The 13123-nt window shown below is 41.9% G+C and overlaps 2 long non-coding RNA genes across 2 annotated transcripts in view; both read right to left on the reverse strand.

The window, feature by feature from the left end:
* Positions 1-12975, reverse strand: part of LOC309369975 — a 29121-nt gene extending 16146 nt beyond the window's left edge. Inside the window, exon 1 of the long non-coding RNA XR_014168296.1 lies at positions 12902-12975. This is a non-coding gene — a long non-coding RNA (uncharacterized lncRNA). The remainder of the gene's footprint in view (positions 1-12901) is intronic.
* On the reverse strand, positions 10858-11821 carry LOC309369470. Its single transcript, XR_014168160.1, has 2 exons — positions 11792-11821; positions 10858-11039 (listed from the first exon to the last, which is right to left on the reverse strand). It is a non-coding gene; the product is annotated as an uncharacterized lncRNA (long non-coding RNA).
* Positions 12976-13123: the final 148 nt, after the last annotated feature.

Genomic DNA, 13123 nt, shown 5'->3' on the forward strand with positions numbered 1-13123 from the left:
CTAAACTAATTGTGAACAATGTGGTAATGGATGAAATACCAATAGAGAAAGGGACACGACAGGGATGCCCTATGTCTCCTCTACTTTTTATATCTGTCCTGGAGGTTTTGTTAAATATGATCAGAAAGGACCAGCTGGTAAAAGGAATACAGGTCGGAGCTAAACAATATAAGTTAAGGGCATTCGCAGATGATTTAGTGTTAACCTTGCAACAGCCAGAAGCTAGTACTAAAAGAGTTTTAGAATTAATTGAGATATTCGGCCAGGTGGCAGGATTTAAACTAAATAAACAGAAAACAAAGGTGCTGGGGAAAAATTTAACAAATGAGGAAAAAGACAGGTTTCAAAGTGAAACCGGGTTGGAAATAGCAAAAAAGGTTAAGTACCTGGGGGTAAACTTAACATCTAAAAATGTGAACTTGTTTAAAGATAACTATGAAAAATGTTGGTCAGAAGTAAAAAAGGATCTAGATATATGGTCTAGGCTGAAACTTTCCTTGTTAGGCCGAATTGCTGTTATCAAGATGAATGTATTGCCGAGAATGCTGTTTTTGTTTCAGACATTGCAGATCCTAGACAAAATGGACTGCTTCAAGAAGTGGCAGAAGGACATATCTAAATTTGTCTGGCAGGGCAAAAAGCCTAGGATAAAATTTAAGATTTTAACTGATGCGAAAGATAGAGGGGGCTTTGCCCTGCCAGACTTAAGACTTTATTATGAATCAGCAGCATTTTGCTGGTTGAAGCAATGGCTACTTCTGGAGGATACAGACATTTTGGACTTGGAAGGCTATGACAATAGTTTTGGTTGGCATGCATATTTGTGGTATGACAAGGTAAAGGTGTATAAAAGTTTCAAAAACCATATTGTAAGGAAAGCACTGTATAATGTTTGGAACAGATATAAGGATTTATTGGAAAGCAAAACCCCCAGGTGGCTGTCACCGATGGAAGCAAAGGCAGTGAAAAAACTTAACATGGACTCTAATTGGCCCAAATATTGCGAAATTTTAGAACAAGATGGTGAAAAGCTGAAGCTTCAAAGTTTCGAGAAGCTAAAGCACAAAGTTCGAGATTGGCTACATTATCGTCAGATAAATGAGACATTTAAGCAGGACAGGAAACTTGGCTTTCAGAAGGAGAGGTCAAAGTTAGAAACAGAATTGCTAGAACCCAATACTAAGAATCTATCTAAAATGTATAATTTGCTGCTGAAATGGAACACACAGGATGAAACGGTGAAATCAGCTATGATTAAATGGGCACAGGATATTGGTCATGATATTATGTTTGCTGACTGGGAACAGTTATGGACCACCGGCATTAAATTTACGGCATGTACTGCCTTGAAAGAGAATATAATGAAAATGATCTATAGGTGGTACATGACCCCAGTCAAGCTTGCAAAGATCTACCATTTGCCCAATAATAAATCTTGGAAGTGTAATGAGACTGAAGGCACTTTCTACCATCTCTGGTGGACCTGCCCAAAGATTAAGGCCTACTGGGAAATGATCTATAATGAAATTAAGAAAATCCTTAAGTGGACATTTGTAAAGAAACCGGAGGCTTTTCTCTTGGGCATGGTCGGCCAATTGGTACCAAAGAAAGATAGGACATTTTTTATGTATGCAACTACAGCAGCAAGAATCCTGTTGGCAAAGTATTGGAAGATGCAAGAACTACCCTCTCTGGAAGAATGGCAGACGAAGGTGACTGAATACATGGGACTGGCAGAGATGACCGGCAGAATCCGTGACCAGAGGAAAGAGACAGTGGAAGAGGACTGGAGAAAATTTAAAATATATCTCAAAAACTATTGTAAAATTGTGGACTGATAAGATGTCAAGGGCTGAGAAACAAAGAATTACAGCTGTTAATGTTAAACCTTAAGTAAATTTAAAAGAGACTTGATTAAAAATTGACTGAAGGGTTGCTGGAAAAGATGATAAAATAAGGATGTGGTGAAAGGAAGGTATGGGGAAGTCAAATTTTTGTTGTATGTTTTTGATGTGTGTGTTTTGTTTTGCATTGTCTTTTGTATGTGTAAAAAAAACAATAAAAATCATTTTTTTTTAAAAAAAAAGACTCAGAAGTGTCCATGCCTGTGATCTGGGAGAGCTGCAGCCAGCCAGTGTAGACAATAGTAAGCTCAATGGACCAATAGTCTCAGTAAAAGGCAGCTTCCTATGTTCCGATGGGTGTAGGATTACTCCCATGTAAAGATGTTTAGGCTTAGGCTGCAAGAACACCAACCAAATGCAGGACTGTGGTTTGTGAGCCAGTGGACTGTGAAGTGGAATGACGTCTCTTTGCTTCTCATTTTGAATAATTTTTGAAAGTTACATCCTGTTTGGATTACAGTAATGCCTTTTGAAAGCGTTCAGAAACTTCAGTAGGACCAAGATGCTATTGCCAGATTGCTGACTGAAGCTAGTTTCAAGGAGAACAGAAACCCCTTGTTCCAACAGCTCCAATGGCCCATTTCTGGGCGTAATTCAGAGGACTGGTTATGACCTGCAAAGCCCAATCTGGCTTGGATCTAGACTACCTAAATGGCTGTACCTCCCCATGTGAGTCTGCCTGGGCAGGCCTTTCTCTTAGTCCTGCCACCTTCACAGGCCCATTTCGTAAGGACACAAGAGAGGGCCTTCTCAGTAGCTGTTCCTGGATTGATTGTGGGACTCCCTTCAACAAGAGGCTAGCCTGGCCCCCTCCTTGCTTTGCTTTCACCAGCAAATACTTTTTGTTTGTTCAGACAGGCCTTTGGCCACTAACTGGTTGCTATGGCAGAGTCTTTGGGGAACAGGTGTTGTACATTCTTGTTTCTCTTTTGTGCGTGCTTTCAAATGACTTTAGGGTTCTCAGTGCTATTTTTAATAGGGTTTCTTTTTTTATATTTATACTGAGCTTGTGCTTTAAGCTACATTTGTTTAAATTCATGCTGCGATTTGATCCTATACAGGTTAAAAGGCAGGGTATTAAATAAATAAATAAAAACATATTTTCATCATCCTTTAAAATCAGTCATTTATTCTGAACTATAAATTCCTCATAAATCTCTAATAGGTTTTGTTGTTATGCTAATGGGTTATTTCCATAACACCTTGCAGTATTTAGCAGAGTAATGAATATAAGATTACCATGGATTGATAAGAGGCTCTGAGATGTTTGTTTCCGTGCCATACTGCATCTTATAATTTTAGACAATGCTCACAGGCCAAAAAACCAAATGCATTAATCATATTTTTCAATCTCTTTTCCAAACCCATAAGCAATCCTTCATCCGTCAATTCCCAAAGCATGCAACCAATGTAATATTTCTGTGACTTCTATCTGCTTTGTAATGGAAATAAATGGTATCATAGGAATGGCTTCTTCACATGTGCGAATAAGCCACCAGAGACATAACTTTCCTATCACTTGAAGTCATCTCAAATGGCTTGGGTCTATGGGAGTCAGAGTCCAACAAGAACTGGAGGGACACAGGTTATCGATCCATGCCTGGCTTAGGTCTAGCATATCATATGTTAGTTTTTGACATGGTAAATCCCACATGAAGTGACCATGTTGTTTAAAGATAGGCTTTTCTCTAGTGGTGCCTGCCTCACCTATGGAATGCTGTCCCCAACAATTGTTTTAGAACAACCTTGGAACTGGAAACCACTCTGAGAGTTGGGCTGACAGCAGGATATGATGCAAAATTAGTAATGAACCCACAATACCACCCCAATTGGTAGAGCATGAGACTCTTAATCTCAGGGTTTGAGCCTCACATTGGGCAAAAGATCCCTGCATTGCAGGAGTGGACAAGGTGACCCTTGTGGTCCCTTCCAACTCTACAATTATACAACTCTACAATTGTACAACTCTACAATTATGTGGTGTGATCTAAAGACACAGAAATGTGGTATTACTCTCATGTTCAGAAATGTCTATAGCAGCAATTACTGTATTGGCCTGAATATAAGCCTCACTTTCTCTCCAAATTCCGACCATGAAAAGTTAAAGTGTGGCTTATATTCGTGACCTTATGGTATGCAGCCAGGAGCGTGGGGCAAAGAGCACCAGGTGCATGGCAAAGCAGCACCCGCCCTATGCGTAGTCCCCTGTCCTCTCCCCCAAGGCTGGGAAGGGAGAGAAGGAGGAAGGAGAAAGGCTGCTGACAATGCAGCCCCCCCCCCCCAGTACGCAGCCAGGAGCAGCAAGGATGGAGCGGCTTATATTCGGGTATTTTTTCTTTCTCTCTCCCACCACTCCAATTTTAACGGTGCAGCTTATATTGGGTCCAATATGGTATACAAAAAATGGTAAGTCAAGAGACTGAGATGAAATGATGTACATGAGTGCTGAACTGGCTATAAGATGGCTCTCTAATAAGCCCTCCTCTCCCCCAGTTCTGAAAATGATTGCATCATAGGATCATTGTAGGAAAATGACAATATAGCCCATTATAGCCAGTGTCTTTTATATGTTGTTTTTTATCATGAAAGCAAAGTTGTACTATAGTAGTTTGCATTTTTGAAGAACCACGACTGAATTGTTTGCGGGCTCGAGCAAGAAGTGCAGCTCTGAAAAAGAAGTCAAATTTCACTGAACCTGTATGAGAAGCCATGATTTCTGAAATTGCAGCATGCCAGTGTACTACTTACTACAAATGTACATCGTAAACACTTAGTAATTGGACTCACTGAGATTTGTTCTCTATTTGATGAGATTCTCTGTTGCTTTAAGCTAGTGAATGGAACACATTCATCTTTCATAATCTGTTCAGAACATCTTGTTACACAAAAGTCCATCATGTAACTAGCTTATTATTTTACGTCAGAGTTTTTAAAGAAAGAAATGCATACAAAAGAAGCATAATGTGTACTGACTTGGCTACTAATAGCTCTGAACAGTGAATGAAGCAAAGTGGTAAGGAAAAGATGGCCATCATATTTGTTCCCTATTCGAGTGTATCACAAAAGTGAGCAATTTCGCACAGGCATAAGGCACCACTTGGTATACATTGGAATAAATCCAGTTTTTTAACCCCTGGTAGTAAATAGATTTTTTCTTCCACTTGACCCCAAGTGACTACCACTACCACTACCTTGCCTTCCTTCCTTCCCAATCAAACAGACAATTGGTATTGATAAATTTTTATTTCAACAATTCATATACTGCTTAACCACAATCCTTTTGCAGGAAACTGAATACAATGAAGCTAAAAATGAGCTATTAAATCAGAATTCAATTAAAAACCCTGCTTGATTAATTATAAACAGTCTTCAGTAAATGCTGGACATTCAACAAGGACAGGGACTAATCTCAACTGTAAGGGACTTCCATAAAATTGAGCCCACAATACTACACACATGGCTCCTGGCAATTCCCATCAGGGAATTCCTGTCAGGCCAAGCCAGCATGAAACTCCTCCTCCTCTTCTTCCTCCTCCTCCTCCTCCTCTTCTTCTTCTTCTTCTTCTTCTTCTTCTTCTTCTTCTTCTTCTTCTTCCTTTTAAAATTCCCTATCCAAATATTCAGTACTTTTTTTACAGACCTTTTTTACAGCACTTTTTTACAGACCTACCGATGCAAACCTATGCAGATAATGCACATAATCAGGAAATGTTTAAAATTCAATTACATTTGAAATTCAGTCATTAAATTTCAGTTTGCTGCATTTAGCACTTGACAGCCAATCTAGCCAGATGTTTAATTACATCAATGGGTCCTTGTAGTTTCAAAGGGAGATTTGTTAAACGTAGAGCTTTTGCTAACTGCCTCGTCTGAAAAGTCAGCAACCACTATGCCATTAATCAATTTAAGAGACTAAGAAAGAACAACATTACCATGGAAATGTAACTGTGTTCCTCTAACCACTGTGTAATCATGAACTGAATCCAACATTTGCAGCAAAAACAACCTTTGGTGACAGATGCTAAACAATGGAGGGAAAGGGAGACATTTTGCCTTCATGGAAATTGTCTCGAGAAAAGGACACTGCAATTTTGAGAGCTATTTGTGAAAATCTTCTGAAGAGCATCTTCAATTTACATAAGCAGAAGTGATGGCATAAATAACTAAAGCTGGATAGATATGTTATGGTTACCTAGGCAGCAAAAACATCTCTTGTGTTCTTCACCGGCATGGAAAAAGGACTTGGAAGAACAGCCCCAGAAGGCAGAAATTTACAATGAGTTCTACATCGAATTATTTCCAATATCACAAATTCTGTGGACACTCCCCTATCGCTTATTCGAAACACACACCAGATCACCTACATCTAGACTTGTGAAGAACACATTGAGCTCCACATTCTGGGATTTACATGTTTCTAACGGGCATGTGTGTGCGCTACAGTCCCAGCAACAGTCTTCATTGGCATTTTCAGCATTAAATTAAACTGGTTGTCAATCTACTTGCCAATGCAAGGTTTTTGGGCTGCTTCTACAATCACCACACTCTACATTTAAAGCACGTGACTTTCTCCAAAGACTCCTGGAAACTGTAGCTCATTAAGGTGCTGGGAATTGTAGCTCTGATGGATAAACTATGGTTTCCAGGATTTTTTGGAAGAAGCCCTGTGCTATGCTGTGGATGTAACTAGAACAGCAACAGGAAACACCTTACTCCATCCAGATACAGGTAAATTGAGCTCCATCTAGTGATTAAACTACAATGGTACCTCTGGTTACAAACTTAATTTGTTCTGGAGGTCGTTCTTAAGCTGAAACCGTTCTTATCCTGAGGCACACTTTCGCTAATGGGGTTTCTCGCTGCGTGCGCACCTCTGGTGTGCAATTTCCATTTGCACCCTGGGGCAAAGTTCGCAACCAGGAGCAGCTACTTCCGGGTTAGCAGAGCTCGTAACCTGAAACGTTTGTAACCAGAGGTACCACTGTACATAATGACACTACCCACCACTCTGCTTCCATTTCCCAAGTAAAAACTTAGGTCATGTAGTACAGTTTAATTTCTATATAAGAAGTATGGACTCAATCTTGTCTGAAAATCATATTTGGGTTCTCTTACATGAAAGCTCTTTCTCGTCCACAGATGTATATAGAATATTATTATTATTAGTTTATTTTGGGGTTTTCTGGCTTACAAACAATCGCAAAGGTTTGAGCATTGGAAGATGGCTGACAATAACATCTCTCCGACCCACACGAGGTAATTAAGAGGCTGCTATGGGAAGTATGCAGTCTTCCCCCCCCCCCAGGATATGGGGGGGACTGCCTTGCTAGCGGTGGCCACAATGCACGCCCGGATTCGAGAGAAGGGGGTGCCCGGTCACTTGGCACCAGCCCTCGGTGAAGTCGGCTCTTCCTGGCCGCCGTCTCCAATCTGCACGTGCTGGTTCGCTTTAACTCGAAAATACAATTGGAAATATATAATTGGAAGATGTTAAAGCACATACGTCAAGCAAAGGTCGGGAGATAAGACTGCTGGTTAATGGATCTCTGGGATCGGAGCGGCGGGCGAGGACAAATAAATCAAGCGATGAAGCGCCATTAAGAGATTGGTATGTCTGGAGTGAAGTTTATGTCAGGAGCGAAGAAGGGGGCTGGAGGAAAAAACTTTTCTTTTCTTTGCCTTATGTGAGTAATAACCCTCCAAAGAAAAAAGAACCGCCGTATTTTACTACACAAGCAGGAATTTAAAAACTGTGTGGGATGAATTAATGATGAATGAAGAGAGGATTGGTAAAGATCGGAGAATGGAAAAATTTAATGACGCAGTTTTAAAATGGCGTCTCACAAGACAGGCTTGTTTATGAAAGACGGGGGGAGGAGAACCAGGACTATTTGAAAGTGAACGATGATTGGAATTTGATCTTAACCTGGCAGAGCCCTCTATGAGATATTTTACAAGCCTGGGAAAACTAAAGGGCAGACCGAAGATAAACATTCGAAGGAGGAGGGGAATGGTGGCTGTCCCTATGAGATATGACTTTTGGAGTGTGTAAAACCCACACAGACGATGTTTGTTTTCAACCTGCCTGTGAAGATTATCAGAGATCGCAAAGAAAGGAATATATGAAAACAAGAAGATGAAGAAAGTAATAAAGAGACTATCTGGATAGAACTGGATAGAACTGTTTAATTAAAGCAGTAATAGAAGTGATGTTTGGATCCTCGTCCGGAGCTTGATGTATGGGTACCCCCAACAAAAATTGAAAAATTTGGCTGTATAAATTGGAATTAATGTGATTTGAAATAATGTGATAATGATTGGCCTGTTAATAAAAATTATGTTTAAAAAAAATACAAAGGAAACAAATAAGATGTAAATAAATACCTTTTGACTTCCTTCCTCCCCTTTTGTGGGTCCTTATGTCAACCTTTTCTCCTGCATCTCATCTGTTAGTCCAGTTTCTATCAAATCTTTAATTAATCCAAAGTCCAACTTTTAACTACAAGTGTCATATCAACCCTACTAATAATTTTACTTGTTTATATAGTCTATTAAAAAAATTATTGTATTTTCCCCATTCCTTATTAACATTTTGGTCTTCCTGATTCCAATTCTTCTGGTCAATTTTGCCATTTCAGCTTAGTACAGTACATCAGTTTAGACTGCCATTCTTCCCTGGTAGGGACTGTACTTTTTTACCATCTCTGAGCTAACAAAGTTCAGGCAGCTTAGAATATTATTTTTAGTGAGGAGACAATGACATTCTGCAGATTTGTAATGGCACACTTTCCTAAAGAAATGTTATACAAGCTCTATTGCAATGAAAGCAGCATGGTGAAAATTGGAGGTGCTGGGAATTGTAGCTCTGTGAGGGACAGACAACAGTTTCCAGGATTCCTGGGTGTGTATTTTAAATGTATGGTATGTATGTGTGTGTGTGTGTGTGAACACACTGCAAAGTGGATTAAAATGTGCATACAGGGATGCAGTGAACACATATAAACAAATAAGTATAATTTCCCGATAAGAAGCTGCTGAAATAATTAACTTAATCTGTTTTGTTATTTAAAGAATTTTTTTTTTTTACTCTTTCAGTTGAAGCCGAGAATGAGGAGATGAAGTCAGAATACTAGACGACAGGATATTACTACAAAGACTTCCAGCTTCTTTCTTCATGCCTCCCTTCTCAGCCCCCCCCCCCAATTCCTCTGGGGGATCAATCAGTGGTTTGAAAGTAGGGAAGTGAAACAGTAGAAAAAATATATTCAGAGAAATGCAAATATTGAATGATAAAAAAGAGCCTTGTGCAATAAATGCTATTCAGCAGCCACTTACCAGCATCACAACATTAATCCCCAACACAACAAAAGGAGCATTAATTGCTATTAAAGCCCAGTAATTCCACTAATGATTTCAGAAAGAAAAACAAGACCATTTTTGGTATCTCACAGAGCTGGAATGAAATAAGCTGGATGAGATAGCAACTCAAGCAGTGCATAAAAGTCACAAAGATGTATATATAAAAGGAAAATAGGAAAAATATTCTTGCTCTCCACCAGGTATCTTTGAAATATTTCTAATTCAACATTAAGCTGAAATTTAGATTCAGTGCTGTTTCCTTATGGACTGAAGTGTACAGACTTAAAACATTTTTTCATCTATGTATTTATTATATACATAATTTATATGTTGATAATAATCACAACAATAAAGTATAAAAACTAATACAGCAAATTATAACTGCAAAATTTACTTCTTCTTAATACTGCAAAATAGCAATAGCCCAAAAAATTACTTCTTCTTAATACTGCAAAATAGCAATAGCCAATTACAGTATTTACCACTCACCTGTTGCAGCAGTGGGCGTGGGCTTCCCAAGGCCGGGTGACACCCCCCATTGTCTGCCTGCCCCCTTCCAGCTGGCCAATTGGTGGCAGGGGGCGGGGCGAGAGCTAGGTAGGGCAGGCTCCTGCCGGCCATCGTCCCAGTTGGTCTCTGGAGCGTCACCCGTCCCTCCCTCTAATTTAATGTGTTTTCTTGCAGGCTAACCTTTCTTCCTAGGTCCGTGGACACTGCTACGGTCGCACAGTGGTTGCTGTTTCCCAGAGGTGGAAAGGAATTTTTCCCTACTCTGCCGGTTTTCCCTTCCCCGTAGCAATTGTCACAACTCTGGCAGTTTTAGGCCTTGGGCGGTATCCTATAATCTATCTTCGGAATGGGGGATGGCATTATTATGCACCCTCATGTGGCGGCCTATGCAGGTTGGGGTGCCACATTGTCAACCCCTCTAGGGCACATTAAAAACTAAAGGGTTTACCATAGCAGGTACTTTCATAGAAGAGAGAGAACTTTATCAGACACATTAAGTTTTGTTGCATAGATTGGGTATAGAGTCAAGCAGTGCATTTAGTAGTCTTAAAGAACCAAATGTGTACACTCCCCCATTTTAATCATGTATGGCACTGGGGGCAATACTTTAGACCTGTTGGATTTGGCTCTGGTACATGGAAGATTCTCCCCGAGATCATTAACAGCACAATCCTATGCTTGAGTACTACTAGGATAAGACCCACAAACAAAGCTTCCTTGGGCCTTGGATCCTAGCCTAAAACCACAGGTCATGTATTGTGTGTGTGTGTGTGTGTGTGTGTGTGTAGTTTTGCTGCAACAATGGCTCAGCATGTCTGGCTGTTAAATCAGAAGGTTGGTGGTTTGAGCCCACGCAGAGACTGCTGCATTGCAGGGGGTCGGACTAGATGATCCTCTGCGCTCCTTCCCGACTCTACAATTCTACGAAACAGATTAACAGCTCAATCCTAACCACGTTTTGCTGAAGTCCTACTGAATACAATGTGGATTATTCCAAAATTAAAGAGTGGCTATGTCAGACTGCAGTGGTGACCCTGCAGTAGCTAAGTCTGATCGGTCAGAGATGAATGGATGGAGGCTGCAGTGAAAGCAAGGAAGATCTTTATTTTTCTGTTGCAACAGTTTCCTCCTCTCATTGCAAGGAGGCAAGAGAGACCCAAAACCAAGAAGAAACATCTCTTTTATGGGTTTGCATTTTGACATCTAGTTACAGCATCTGGGAGGGTGGATACCAGGTTATTTATGGGGCGAATTTTTTAGTTAAAACTATAGCCCCAGATGGGACACAGGTGGCGCTGTGGGTTAAAGCCTCAGCGCCTAGGACTTGCCGATGAAAAGGTCGGCGGTTCGAATCCCTGCTGCGGGGTGCGCTCCCACTGCTCGGTCCCAGCGCCTGCCAACCTAGCAGTTCGAAAGCACCTCCAGGTGCAAGTAGATAAATAGGGACCGCTTACCAGCGGGAAGGTAAACGGCGTTTCTGTGTGCAGCTCTGGCTCGCCAGAGCAGCGATGTCACACTGGCCATGTGACCCGGAAGTGTCTCCGGACAGCGCTGGCCCCTGGCCTCTTAAGTGAGATGGGCGCACAACCCCAGAGTCTGTCAAGACTGGCCCGTACGGGCAGGGGTACCTTTACCTTTACCTTATAGCCCCAGATTAAGGGACACAGGTGGCGCTGTGGGTTAAAGCCTCAGCGCCTAGGACTTGCTGATCGAAAGGTCGGCGGTTCGAATCCCTGCTGCGGGGTGCGCTCCCGCTGCTCGGTCCCAGCGCCTGCCAACCTAGCAGTTCGAAAGCACCTCCGGGTGCAAGTAGATAAATAGGGACCGCTTACCAGCGGGAAGGTAAACGGCGTTTCCGTGTGCAGCTCTGGCTCGCCAGAGCAGCGATGTCACACTGGCCATGTGACCCGGAAGTGTCTCCGGACAGCGCTGGCCCCTGGCCTCTTAAGTGAGATGGGCGCACAACCCCAGAGTCTGTCAAGACTGGCCCGTACGGGCAGGGGTACCTTTACCTTTACCTATAGCCCCAGAGGAGGGATATTGTTACATAAAAGTATAGGAAAGTATAGGAATTCTAAGGTCTTAAAGTATTAGCAGGCCCCAGTATGAATGGAAAATCCAGTTTTAGAGTGTTTGGAACCATTAGCCACACATGGTGGGGTCCCGAAAACCCACATCTCAGGTGCTAAAGGGCAGGGTCAGGAATTATACAGCACGGCTACCGTTTGCTACGGCTGTTGGGAACCTGGAGGTGCCACAGCTTCCCAACATCCCTGGGCTACAGCCAGGGCCGGATTTAGGTTTGAGGCCCTAAGCTCCTGAAGGTAATGGGGCCCTTTATTCTGTCCAGCTGTCCTTTGTCAACAACATATTGTTGCTGTTTTTTGTGTTGAATATATGCCATATGATAATTTAGGGACCTAATAGGTATCTAAAGCCACCTCCACATAACAAAATATGTATTTTATTGAAGTACAGTGGTACCTTCATTCGTAAGTACTTAATTCGTTCCAGAGGTCTGTTCTTAACCTGAAGCACCACTTTAGTTATGGGGCCTCCTGCTGCTGCACGATTTCTGTTCTCATCCTGAAGCAAAGTTCTTAACCCGAGGTACTATTTCTGGGTTAGCAGAGTCTGTAACCTGAAGCGTATGTAACCTGAGGTACCACTGTAATGGCTGAACTGAAATACAATTAAGAAGTATATTAATAGTGAAATACTATTAAGAAGTAGTATATTAATAGTGTTTTTTATCTTATATTTTATAAATGTACATACAGATTTTTTTCCCTTAAATTTTTTTGGGGCCCCCAAGGGAGTGGGGCCTTAAGTTATACAGTGGTACCTCGGGTTACATACGCTTCGGGTTACAGACTCCGCTAACCCAGAAATAGTGCTTCAGCTTAAGAACTTTGCTTCAGGATGAGAACAGAAATCGTGCTCCGGCGGCGCGGCAGCAGCAGGAAGCCCCATTAGCTAAAGTGGTGCTTCAGGTTAAGAACAGTTTCAGGTTAAGTACGGACCTTCGGAACGAATTAAGTACTTAACCTGAGGTACCACTGCAGCTTGTTTAGCTTCTACGTAAATCCGGCCCTGACTGCAGCAGCCCTCAAGTAAGAAGTGCCAACCTCAGTCAGGAGCTGGAAGTAAAATTGCATTGTTATTTGCTGTGTTTTCAGCTGCTGCCTTGAAACGTTCGCTCCGTGAGGCTTCACGGTGCACTGACGAAGCCAGCAGCCCCGGGTGGGACCCAAGGAACAGACGACGAGCGGGACGCACAAAGCGGAGCACAGTTCTAGAACGTTGGCTGGCCGCGCGAGGCGACCGTTGGCCCCGCGGCCGCCGTTTCG

This window comes from Podarcis melisellensis (assembly GCF_964234715.1).
Source record: "Podarcis melisellensis genome assembly, chromosome: 5".
Taxonomy (NCBI): domain Eukaryota; kingdom Metazoa; phylum Chordata; class Lepidosauria; order Squamata; family Lacertidae; genus Podarcis; species Podarcis melisellensis.